Source organism: Rutidosis leptorrhynchoides, chromosome 7 (genome assembly GCF_046630445.1).
Source record: "Rutidosis leptorrhynchoides isolate AG116_Rl617_1_P2 chromosome 7, CSIRO_AGI_Rlap_v1, whole genome shotgun sequence".
Lineage (NCBI taxonomy): Eukaryota > Viridiplantae > Streptophyta > Magnoliopsida > Asterales > Asteraceae > Rutidosis > Rutidosis leptorrhynchoides.
In genome coordinates this window covers 361,456,170-361,468,573 of record NC_092339.1, presented here as the reverse complement: position 1 = coordinate 361,468,573, position 12,404 = coordinate 361,456,170, and the positions used below count along the sequence as shown (strand labels likewise).

Below are 12,404 nucleotides of genomic sequence, written 5' to 3'. Positions count from 1 at the left end.
GTATTATTTATGAGAACTGAAAATGAAATCTTGTGGTCTATTAAAATAATGAAAATGATTGTTATGATAAACTAATGAACTCACCAACCTTTTGGTTGACACTTTAAAGCATGTTTATTCTCAGGTATGAAAGAAATCTTCCGCTGTGCATTTGCTCAATTAGAGATATTACTTGGAGTCATTCATGACATATTTCAAAAAACGTTGCATTCGAGTCGTTGAGTTCATCAAGATTATTATTAAGTTAATTATAGTTGGATATATTATGAAAGAGTATGCATGCCGTCAACTTTCAATGTAAATGAAAGTTTGTCTTTTAAAAATGAATGCAATGTTTGTAAAATGTATCATATAGAGGTCAAGTACCTCGCGATGTAACCTACTATTGTGAATCGTTTGTAATCGATATGGACTTCGTCCGGATGGATTAGGACGGGTCGCTTCATACATGGAGTCCTATACAAACTTTACAATAAGGATGGTAACAGCACGATACTATTATCTGTTACAAGCCTAAAACGAGATATGCACATGACGAACTTGATCACAAGCTGGCAAGATGCGACCAACAGTCCAAACAATCGATTACAAAGTTGAGCGCAAATTACCATTTAATCATGTGTACATGCTTCCTAGTGGGGTTGGCTGGAGATAGAATTGGGAACAATTAAGAACAGTCATTTCATTTGTACGTTTGTGTTTGTAGAAAGACTCGCTAATTTTCAAATTCATCCTATTCTTGATTTTCATTCTTGAATAAAATGTATGAGTTTTAACTTGTGATGGAATAAGGATAACGTGATGACACAACGACACACCATATGTGTATTAATAAAAATAGTGGAGTTCGTGACAATATCAGGATTTATGTAAATGATCAAGAATTAAATAATTTTACTTTATCATTATGACGTTATAATGTATCGAATCTCATTTTGCATTAATCTGTCTATCTTCTATATCCACGCGAGGTTTCAATTTTATGAATTATATACTGACCTGTTGTGTGTATGAGAAGTATATATTCTATTCATTCACTATTAACTCAAAATTATGATAGATGCTTAACTGACTAAACGGGATTTATAATAACAATAACAAAATAAATTAAGATACATAATATATACAATATTTAATCTTATAACTTTTTTATAATGAAAACATAGGTCATAGTCCATAAGCGTTTAAAGTCATGTATTGCACCTATCCGGGGAAAAAAAAAATTCGTGTGAAATAAGATTTTAAACTTGAATCATGTATGCATACATTTCTGATTAATGTGTAAAGATAGTACGTAACTTCTATCTTTATTTATTGCCTAATTGTTATATTAATTTTTTCACATACCAAAATCTAAATTGTCACATTCAAACGACAACACCTCACATAAGTGTCCATAGCGAATTGACATCGTTGGGTTATAGGGAGAATATTTTATTGAGAAAAATGATTTTGTAATTTGTTAGATATATTTTTGTCGATCTATGTATATTTTTTTGGTTGTTACATTGTTATGAAAATTTTCATTGTATAAATTGTTAGATGTGATTGAGATCAAGAATTATGGTGCCAACAAATATTGAAAAAGATAAAAATTTCATACAATGCGATTTCTTGGAGGAGTGGAAAATGTAAGGAAAAAGTTGAACGTCGTTTCAATCTTATGGATTGATGCAAGACCTGAAAATCAGGGTTTAGCAACATCATATCCCGGAGCTTATTGTTTTAATTTTTTTTTATGACTACAAACATAAAAACTTATATAGAATCGAGGTCTTTTTACTAATAGTGAAAGAACCTTTCAATGAACAGAGATACAACAAAACGACCTGGAACCGCCTCACACCTAGAAAGCAAAACTAAACAAAGCCAACCTAACTCAAACTAAAATCTACCTAACCGCGAGTCGGGACACAAAAATCCAAACTAAACATCCCGGAGCTTATTGATGTATGTAAGTAAGTTATAAATCTAACATGACTAGGGATTGCAATGGGTGAAAAATACCCGTGACCCGCAGGTATCCGTCACCGTGATGGGCGAATATTTATAAAAAATGTACTCGCGGGTACGGGGCGAGTAAAATTTTGTACCCGTTGGCGGGTCGCGGGCATCTTGTACCCGTTGCGGTGAAACCCAACCCGTCAATCCGCAATGCCCGGTTGAGCTACCTGCGGGTATACCCGTTTACCCGCATATATAAATTTAATTATATAATATATAATTTAACTTTTTAATGTATTTTAATAATTATTTGCGGGTTACTCGCGAGTAGTGTGTATCTGTGAATAAATATTAGTTAAAGTGCACATTTTGTAAACCCGCGAGTACGGGCACAAAATTTTACCCGTTGATGGGTAAACGGGTACCCGCGGGTAAAGAAAAATCTTGACGGACAAATCACGAATATTAAGTATCCGTTCCCGTTACCCGTGGTTGCCATTCCTAAACAGGACGACCTTCATTTAGTTATGAGTTATATAAATGGGCCGTATATAAGTTTTTTCAAATGGAAAAGACAAATGAGATACGAGTATATAAGCTTAATATTTTAATAATACTAATGTAAAATATTCTCGTATAATTAAAATTATAATAAAATAATAATATATACTAGTGAAATGACCCGTGAAACCACGAGTTTGTTTAAACGAAACAGTTTAATGATATGTTTTAGGTGTTAAGTGAATGTAAATGCTAAAGCCATTGCATACTTGCAGCAAGCCACTTACCCACCACAAAACTATACTTTTATATCTATAGGCCTAGCCATAGACCATAATAACAATGTAATGTATATACTATGGCTTAACAATTTCACACATCCACAACTAAATGGGTCAAAATTGTCACCTTTATAAAACTATGCTAAATAAATTGTGCATAGTAGCATAATAATTTCTTTTGGTTTATGCTATCAAAATCATGTCCAATCTACTACGCATTACATAGTCAGATGCAGAGAGCAAGAGCCTAAGATTGACTAAAAAGTTCACAGTTTATAGTATTATTGAGACTTGAGTATGCAATTGGTGCTCAAAGTGTTGAAAGTAATTAGTACCTCATTGACCTTCAATGTTTCGACAAAGAACTCCATGCATCCAGATAGGCCATAAGTTTCCTTTTAGGTTAATCTTCTGGATATTTTGAATTGCTTCTGCAAACAACAATTCAGGTTTAACAATATTTTTCATAAAAAAATATCATCACGAACTTGAAACTAAACCCGTGTAAAATTTTACTATCATGATATATACTATTAAGAAAATATATTAGAAGATATTGGATAAAAATGAAGCAATATAATAATAATTCAAAATAAAAAGCTTACATCATACCATACCAATCCCCAATATATGAAGGTGAAATTAATGTTACAGCTCAATTGCGAACATAGCAGAAACACAAAAAGTATTAAGGTTGTAAAGATGTATATTATCCTATTAGATCAACTATTATTTATTACTGAGTTTGATCTCCTATAAGAAGTATACAAAAATATTGCAAAAAAACAACACATCTAATCTTTTCACCAAGTTGGTTAAGATGCTCAAATTTTAACCTAACAAACTGATGCTTTTAACAAAATCACTAAAGTTATTACATATAAGAGGTAACACAATTTTGATAACTCGTTAGAAAAAAATACTTACAGATCTATATCAACATTTAAGATCTAAGAAATAAAGAATCACTCAAAGCTATCATTGTCATGATTTATTACCTTCGGGCATTATTTGCCACATTTAGAGCAGCGAATAAGCTTGACGTGACCACGACCATTCTTGTAGCATCTTCCATTTCTTTGCTTGAACGTCTGAACGAACAAAATCGGTTAAAATATTTACTAATGTTTAGGAGACTTGGGCTGGAATATATCTACTAATTACCCAAACCAACCCACCCAAGTTGACACTTCTAACTTAAGGGAAACTTTTGGAGTGAAGAAGATTAAACATTAGATGACTCGACAATTGTAAATGTCACATTCGTTGTGAAGTAAATAACTTCAATCACCATGAAGCACACGGAGTACAACATTAGCTTTATGTATATATTCCTTAGTAAAATAGTTAAATAGTATATTATTAAACCCTATGAAATCAAACAAATCAAAGAAACCCCAAAATTATGGTATGTGAAAGCACAAAAATATTCTTTAATCCAATTTGCAGTAATACTTTGTATTAACAAAAGAGACCACAAAAACATCAAAAGAACCCTAATTAAAATTAATGAAAAAAGGAAAAAGATAAACAAAAACATCACCTGGTGATCATCCCTGTTAATTTGAAGTAATACTTTGTATTCACAACAAAAGAGATCAGAACAACAAATGAAACCGTTAATAATTAAGCAAACTATGCCGAAATTATATAGAAAAGGAGCATCCAATAAGGTTTGAGACCTTGGTCACACCTTAACATAATGAAGTATTTGAAACCTTGATTATATTGCAACAATACATTTGAATAAATCCAAAACTGAGTTGGCAGGATTCCATAGGCAAAAATGAGAAATGTACACATTGCTTCATTCAATCTGGTTGTGCGGTGTGATTATTATGATTGATCTTATCATCTATACTAATGTCAAGAAGATATGCCTGTATATTTAATATGAACAAAAATACCCATTTGACCAAAGTGCAATTATGCCAAAAGAACAAAACAAACTAATAAAGATAATAAATTCAAATAAAAATTGATTACCATCAAGTGATTGTGCCGGTGCCAATGTGATAAAGAACTCACTCCCATTCGTATTCGGACCAGCATTAGCCATAGATAAGATCCCAGTTCCAGTATGCTTCAACTTCGGAGTAATCTCATCCTCAAACTTTGACCTTTAATATTACACATTCATTTCAACAAAATAGCCATATTTCCATATATAACAGGTCCTTTAGAGACATAATCCACAACTTCAGTTCATATAAACTAATCAATAATTCTAAAAATATCAAACCTATTTTTATGAGAACATTAAAGTAGCATACCCATATATGATATATGTATTCTCCACCCCTTCCTGTACCAGTGGGATCACCTCCTTGAACTATGAAATCCTATTTTTTCATTAATCAATTACAAAGAATCAGCACTCAATTGACAAATTATCCTTATCGTTATTGTAACTATAACGTATAACATATACTTAGTATACTTATTAACGGTCAGAGTTACATACCTTGATGATTCTGTGAAATTTGACATTATTGTAGTAACCTCTTCTAGCTAGTTCAATGAAGTTTTTGCAGGTTTTAGGCGCGTGCTTATCGTACATCTGATCGAAGAAAAATTGATCAATCAATTTATTTCGTAGTTCATAGTAACAGAGAGGGAACTAAAATATAAGAATGGTAGAGTGAACATATACCTCAACGGTGAAAGAACCCATGGACAGTAACCTCCGGTGGACCTCCTTCAGCACCCGGCATGGTCGATTACAATGGCTGAGATGATGACGATGATTGAGAGAATACTCGGGTTAGGGTTATGGTTAGCGGTAGGGTTTACGCTGCAAATTGACGGATAAAAGTTAATGTTATACTCCGTAATTTTTTAATAGAATTTAATTATACTCTGTATTTATTTAATGTATTAATGACATCAGCAGCTTATGGGTTTAGATTTTTTTCTTTTTATTTTTTATTTTTTTTAATAAAGAAATTAGCCTATTAATTACATCATTTTAGAGATATAATAGAAACTATAGATAGATACATAGATGTACACAAGTTTATTTAAAGAGAGAGAAAATACAAATCCGGTATAATGTACAACTTATATTTCATGGGGTACAAATGTTAATGCATTCATATGGGTAGTACAACTGTGAGCATGCAATCCGTTATAAGATGGTATGAGCATAGACACACAGACACACACACAACAAATTTAATTCTCACTCATCATGCCATTATCATCTGAAATGAAATTCTGAATATTCTCGAGTTCTCAGGCAGGTAAAAAAAGCTTTTTCCGACTTATACCTTGATTTCATCTTAATTAATTTATATTTATAGTTACTTTAAAAAACACAAAACTACCTTCATCCTTATTGATAGTTTTGCAAATTATTACAGAGTTTGTTTTGTACAACACTCTCTCAATTATACACATACTTGTACACTTGTTTAGTTCTCTAAAATATTGATTATCGAAGTTCATCACACACATACATACTCACATCACTCCATTGTTGTTACAGAGCATGTTTTGGGTTTATATCATTTTTATTGTTGACGTTATTGTTGACGTTGGTTCCACTGTTGCTTGCTTGCTGCTGGTTTGATGATTTGGGTCAAGATGGAAATTGTGAATTTTATTAGACGTAGATATTATGGGATACTTCCCATATATTAGAGTTTGAGTATTATTAGAATTATATTTACCTATTTATGGTTAGAGGCTTGGTCACCAAGTAATGTACTTGTATAAATACATATACGTATTGTTGAAATGTTGAATGGTTGGTGGGTATATGTGGTCAAATACCACATGTGTTTTATGCAATGTTGAATATTAAATTTGGATGGTACAGCCACTAGCCGCATTTTGTTGAGCATACACATTATGAAGACTTTTGCATTCACAAGTTCACCAACCAATCTTGTGTTACTATAAATATGAGCATTATGCAAGCTCATTTCTACATCTCAAATTACAAGTTATCTTGTATACTAATAATTAAATAGAAAGTTTGTGAGTGTTTAGTCTCCTAATTACAAGAGATATAAAGATTAGTACTTATCCTTGTAATTAGAGAGAAGTGTAATTCCTATTATTCTTATTAGTGAAGCGTTTCTTTCCTTGCCCGTGGTTTTTACCCTTTTGGGGTTTTCCACGTTAAATCTCAGTGTTCCTATTATTGTCGTTATTTCAATTATTACTAGCGGTTTGCTATAATTTGGTGTCGCTTTTCTCAACAAGTGGTATCAAGAGCTAAGGTTCTAATATCTAGTGTGTATTAATCTACTTATCGTATGCTCTGTGGTTGCCACGGGAGTGGATCGTCCACATCAGAAAATAAGTAAGATTATTTTCACTCGGTAAAAGTCCTTGGGTGTTATTTCAAGAAAAATAATATTGTCGAAAAGAAGATTGTAATTATAGCAATGTCTACGAAATTTGAAATTGAAAAGTTCAACGGGAGTAACTTCTCGTTATGGAAACTAAAGATGAAAGCTATCCTGAGAAAGGATAAGTGTTTGGCGGCCATCAGTGGACGTTCCGCCGAAGTCACTGATGAAAAATGGGAAGAGATGGACGGCCAGGCTATCGCAAATCTTCATCTGGCACTAGCAGATGGCGTTTTGTCTAGCATAGAAGAAAAGAAGACGGCGAAAGAGATTTGGGATCACCTCGTAAAATTGTACGAGACCAAATCACTCCACAATAAGATATTCCTTAAGAGGAAACTTTATGCGCTACGCATGAATGAATCTACTTCAGTTAATGAGCACATTAATTCTTTGAATACTCTATTTTCTCAACTCGCTTCATTAAGTTGCAATATAGAGCCAAAAGAACGTGCTGAACTTTTACTTCAGAGTCTACCTGACTCGTATGATCAACTCATTATTAACTTAACCAATAATGTTCTCTCGGAGTATCTAGTCTATGATGAAGTTGCGGCTGCTATTCTAGAAGAAGAAAATCGGCGCAATAACAAGGAGGACAAACAGGCCGGTTCACGACAAGTGGAGGCCTTGGTGATGTCAGGAGGGAGATCAACGGAACGTGGCCCAAGTGGGAGTCACAATCATGGTAAACCGAAGTCTAAAAAGAAGAAGACCTATATATGCTACAATTGTGGCAAGAAAGGTCACCTGAAGAAGGATTGCCGGAGTTTAAATAACTCAAATCCTCAAGGAAATATTGTAAGCACTTCAGATGATGGGACTGCTTTGGTTAGTGAAGCAGTGGTAGCAAATGAAGGCAGAAAGACATTTGTTGATGTCTGGTTATTTGACTCGGGAGCTACTTTTCACATGACCCATAGAAGAGAATGGTTCAAACAATATGAACGTATCTCAGGAGGATTTGTATACAGTTGCAATGATCATGAACTAAAGATCATTGGAATTGGAGATATCATTCTGAAGATGCACGATGGTACAGTTCGTACTATTCAAGGTGTACGACACGTGGAGGGTTTGAAGAAGAACTTATTGTCTTTAGGACAATTGGATGATCTTGGTTGTAAAATGGTGATACATGAGAAGATCATGATAATCAAGAAAGGCGCGGTTGTACTTATGAAAGGAGAAAAGGAGGGTGCTAATTTATACATTCTGAAAGGCGAGACGGTACAGGAATCGGAAGCATCTGTTGCTTCGAATAGTTCAAGTGATAAAGTTGCTATGACATGGCATCAAAAGCTTGGACACATGTCTGAGCAAGGTATGAAGATTCTTGTTGAAAGAAATCTTATTCCTGGTCTTACAAAGGTATCGCTACCTTTCTGTGAGCATTGTGTAATCAGCAAGCAACATCGCCTGAAGTTTAACACATCAAATTCTAGAAGTAAATTGATTCTAGAATTGGTTCACTCTGATGTGTGGCAAGCACCAGTTCAATCCCTAGGAGGAGCAAAGTATTTTGTATCATTTATTGATGATTACACTAGGAGATGTTGGGTGTACCCAATCAAGAGAAAGGCGGATGTGTTTGAAGTTTTCAAAGTTTACAAAGCGCGGGTTGAACTTGAATCTGGTAAAAAGATCAAGTGTTTGAGGACAGATAATGGAGGAGAATACACTGGTGATGAATTTGATAGGTTTTGCAAACAAGAAGGTATCAAAAGGCAGTTCACGACAGCATACACTCCTCAACAAAACGGAGTGGCAGAGCGGATGAACAGAACCTTGTTAGATAGAACAAGGGCGATGTTGGCAACTGCAAGCTTGGGAAAATCATTCTGGGCAGAAGCAGTAAGTACTGCCTGTTACGTGATAAATCGGTCACCATCAACTGCAATTGAGTTGAAATCGCCAATGGAAATGTGGACTGGAAAACCAGTTAATTATTCTGACCTTCATGTATTTGGAAGTCCTGTGTACGCAATGTACAATTCTCAAGAAACGACAAAGTTGGATCCGAAGTCCAGAAAGTGTTTGTTCTTGGGGTATGCTGATGGAGTTAAGGGGTATCGCTTGTGGGACCCCACTGCCCACAAAGTAGTCATCAGCAGAGATGTTGTCTTTACAGAAGACAAAGATCTTGAAGATGTTAGCACTTCAAAAGAAACTATACCGATACAGGTGGGTAATGAATTTCATAAAGATTCTTCTGAAGCAGTACCAGAGCACGATGAAAATCAAGTAGTCGTTGATGAAGCTCCAGCGACTCGTATTTCTAATCGGGAAAGAAAACGTCCAGGGTGGCACTCGGATTATATTATGGAAAGTAATGTTGCATATTGTCTTCTAACAGAGGAAGGAGAGCCAACAACTCTTCGCGAGGCACTGAATCATTCAGATGCATCTCAGTGGATGACGGCTATGCAGGAAGAAATTGAAGCTCTTCATAAAAATAAAACATGGGAACTTGTGCCATTGCCAAAAGGTAGAAAACCTATTGGAAATAAATGGGTGTATAAGATCAAGCGAAATGGCGATGATCAAGTGGAGCGGTATCGTGCAAGGCTGGTGGTTAAAGGATATGCTCAGAAAGAAGGTACGGACTTTAATGAAATATTTTCTCCTGTGGTTCGACTTACAACAATTCGAGTAGTTCTAGCGATGTGTGCTACATTTGATTTGCATCTAGAGCAGCTAGATGTGAAAACTGCATTTCTTCATGGAAATCTTGAAGAAGAAATTTATATGCTTCAACCAGAAGGTTTTGAACTACAAGGAAAAAAGAACTTGGTTTGCAGGTTAAAGAAATCTCTGTATGGTCTCAAACAGGCGCCGAGATGTTGGTACAAGAGATTTGATTCTTTCATAATGAGCCTTGAATATAACAGACTTTATGCAGACCCTTGTGCATATTTCAAGAGGTTTGGGGACAATGATTTTGTCATTTTGCTGTTATATGTAGACGACATGTTGGTTGCAGGCCCCAACAAAGATCGTATTAATAAGCTGAAGGCTCAATTGGCTAGGGAGTTTGAAATGAAAGACTTGGGTGCCGCAAACAAGATTCTAGGGATGCAAATTCACCGAGACAGAGATAATAGGAAGATTTGGATTTCTCAAAAGAATTATTTGAGGAAAATCTTGGAGCGTTTCAATATGCAAGATAGTAAGCCAATCTCAACCCCGCTTCCTACTAATCTCAAGTTATCCTCCGTTATGTGTCCTAGCAGTGAAGACGAGAGGAAGGAGATGTCTCGAGTACCGTATGCATCAGCAGTGGGAAGTTTAATGTTCGCAATGATATGTACAAGACCAGACATTGCACATGCAGTGGGAGTAGTTAGTCGGTACATGGCGAATCCTGGTAAAGAGCATTGGAATGCGGCAAAGAGGATCCTTAAATACATCAAGGGAACCTTAGATGTTGCATTATGTTATGGGGAACCAGAATTTATTGTCAAAGGGTATGTTGATTCAGATTATGCAGGTGATATCGATAAAAGTAAATCTACCACTGCATATGTTTTCAAACTTTGTGGTGGAACAGTAAGCTGGGTTTCAAAACTGCAGTCAGTTGTGGCAACGTCAACAACAGAAGCAGAATATGTAGCAGCTACTCAAGCTACTAAAGAGGCAGTATGGTTGAAGATGTTGTTGGAAGAACTCGGGCACAAACAGAAGAATATCACTTTATTTTGTGACAACCAGAGTGCCTTGCATCTTGCAAGGAATCCGGCATTTCATTCAAAGACAAAGCATATACGAGTTCAGTATCACTTCGTTCGTGAGAAAGTGGAAGAAGGAACCGTGGATATGCAGAAAATTCATACTGATAAAAATGTGGCTGATTTTCTAACAAAGTCAATCAATCGTGACAAGTTTATTTGGTGCCGTTCTTCATGCGGCCTAGCAGAGACGTAAGCAACATCATTGGCAAGGAAGGATTATCGTGTGAAGATTTATTAGGCTTCAATCAAATCTTCAAGTGGGAGATTGTTGAAATGTTGAATGGTTGGTGGGTATATGTGGTCAAATACCACATGTGTTTTATGCAATGTTGAATATTAAATTTGGATGGTACAGCCACTAGCCGCATTTTGTTGAGCATACACATTATGAAGACTTTTGCATTCACAAGTTCACCAACCAATCTTGTGTTACTATAAATATGAGCATTATGCAAGCTCATTTCTGCATCTCAAATTACAAGTTATCTTGTATACTAATAATTAAATAGAGAGTTTGTGAGTGTTTAGTCTCCTAATTACAAGAGATATAAAGATTAGTACTTATCCTTGTAATTAGAGAGAAGTGTAATTCCTATTATTCTTATTAGTGAAGCGTTTCTTTCCTTGCCCGTGGTTTTTACCCTTTTGGGGTTTTCCACGTTAAATCTCAGTGTTCCTATTATTGTCGTTATTTCAATTATTACTAGCGGTTTGCTATAATTTGGTGTCGCTTTTCTCAACACGTATGAATAAGAAGGGCATTCAATCTCAATTGTTTCATGGTATCAGGCCTATAGTCGATATCTTCTTTCAATCGTTTCTTTTTTCTCTTCTTTTCTTCTGTACGAAACTTGTTCACCATGTCTGATAAACCTAACTATCATCCCGCCTTAACCGTGACCAATATCAAGAACTTTATTCCAATTGTTCTTGAAACCAAAACCAGCAAATACTCATCTTGGACAGAATTATTAAAAATTAATTGCCGAGCGTATGAAGTGATTGATCACATAATTCCGAACACCTCCTCTTCATCTACTACTACGGAGGATTCTTATACTACTTCTACTCATTCTCCTTCCTGGTCACGACTTGATTCCATTGTCTTACAATGGATATACGGGACTATCTCGCATGATCTCTTACATACAATCCTTAAACCAGACACAACAGCTCAACTAGCTTTGGACCGTCTTCGTGGCAGAAACGGACGTGGACGTGGACGACAAAAATATACTCCAGGGGTGTCAAGTTTCACTCAGCCACCATGGACTCACTATCCTGCCCAATCTCACTCGTGGGCTTGGCAGCCTTGGAGAAACCCTCCCTGCCCCTATCCGACATCTTCTTGGGCCAGGCCCAATACTCCGCAGCAACACAATGGAGGTCCAAGTGTTTTAGGCCCACGGCCCAGCTCAGCCCACTCGTCAACGACCTCTCAACAAACTGGTTATGCGCCCATTGATATTGACGCTGCTTTTCACACTCTTTCCCTTCATCCTCCGGATGAAAATTGGTACATGGATACGGGTGCAACATCTCACATGGCCTCGTCCTCAGGTAAACTTGTGTCTTATTATCCTTTGAGC

At 35.7% G+C, this 12,404-nt stretch overlaps 1 pseudogene; it reads right to left on the bottom strand.

Moving 5' to 3' along the window:
• Window positions 1-4,614: 4,614 nt before the first annotated feature.
• Window positions 4,615-5,440, bottom strand: LOC139860455 (peptidyl-prolyl cis-trans isomerase CYP18-2-like; annotated as a pseudogene).
• Between the last annotated feature and the right edge of the window lie 6,964 nt (window positions 5,441-12,404).